The sequence below is a fragment of the Arachis hypogaea genome, chromosome 17 (assembly GCF_003086295.3).
Source record: "Arachis hypogaea cultivar Tifrunner chromosome 17, arahy.Tifrunner.gnm2.J5K5, whole genome shotgun sequence".
Classification (NCBI taxonomy): domain Eukaryota; kingdom Viridiplantae; phylum Streptophyta; class Magnoliopsida; order Fabales; family Fabaceae; genus Arachis; species Arachis hypogaea.
The window spans coordinates 50,333,051-50,334,047 of record NC_092052.1 but is presented as its reverse complement, the minus strand read 5'-3'; the positions used below and the strand labels follow the sequence as shown (position 1 = coordinate 50,334,047).

The 997-nt window shown below is 40.2% G+C and overlaps 1 non-coding gene across 1 annotated transcript; it reads left to right on the top strand.

Annotated features, from left to right (window-relative positions):
- Window positions 1-598: 598 nt before the first annotated feature.
- On the top strand, window positions 599-705 carry LOC112767942 (small nucleolar RNA R71). The gene has a single exon (XR_003185381.1). It is a non-coding gene; the product is annotated as a small nucleolar RNA R71 (small nucleolar RNA).
- The last annotated feature ends 292 nt before the right edge of the window (window positions 706-997 follow it).

The window sequence follows — 997 nt, the reverse complement described above, 5'->3', positions numbered from 1 at the left end:
CCTTAGATAGATCAAAGATTAAATTTGCTAAGCTAGATGGATTCTGCTGAGAATTCTCTGTCTGTTGCTGAGTGGATGATGGAAAAGGCTTGCTATTGCTAAACCTGTTTCTTCCACCATTATTAAAGCCTTGTTGAGGCTTTTGATCCTTCCATGAGAAATTTGGATGATTTCTCCATGATGGATTATAGGTGTTTCCATAAGGTTCGCCCATGTAATTTACCTCTGTTATTGCAGGGTTCTCAGGATCATAAGCTTCTTCTTCAGAAGATGCCTCTTGAGTACTGTTGGATGCAGCTTGCATTCCATTCAGACTCTGAGAAATCATATTGACTTGCTGAGTCAATATTTTATTCTGAGCCAGTATGGCATTCAGAGTATCAACTTCAAGAACTCCCTTCTTCATAGGCATCCCATTACTCACAGGATTCCTCTCAGAAGTGTACATGAACTGGTTATTAGCAACCATGTCAATGAGTTCTTGAGCTTCTGCAGGCGTTTTCTTTAGGTGAATGGATCCAGCTGCAGAAGTATCCAATGACATCTTTGATAGCTCAGATAAACCATCATAGAATATATCCAGGATGGTCCATTCTGAAAGCATGTCAGAAGGACACTTTTTGGTCAACTATTTGTATCTTTCCTAAGCTTCATAGAGGGATTCACCATCTTTTTGTTGAAGGTTTGAACATCCACTCTAAGCTTGCTCAGCTTTTGAGGAGGAAAGAACTTGGCTAAGAAAGCCGTGACCAACTTATCCCAAGAGTTCAGGCTGTCTTTAGGTTGAGCGTCCAACCATATTTTAGCTCTGTCTCTTACAGCAAAAGGGAAAAGCATGAGCCTGTAGACTTTAGGATTTACTCCATTAGTCTTAACAGTATCACAGATCTGCAAGAATTCAGTTAAGAACTGAAAAGGATCTTCAGATGGAAGTCCATGAAACTTGCAGTTCTGCTGCATCAGAGAAACTAGCTGAGGTTTCAGCTCAAAGTTGTTT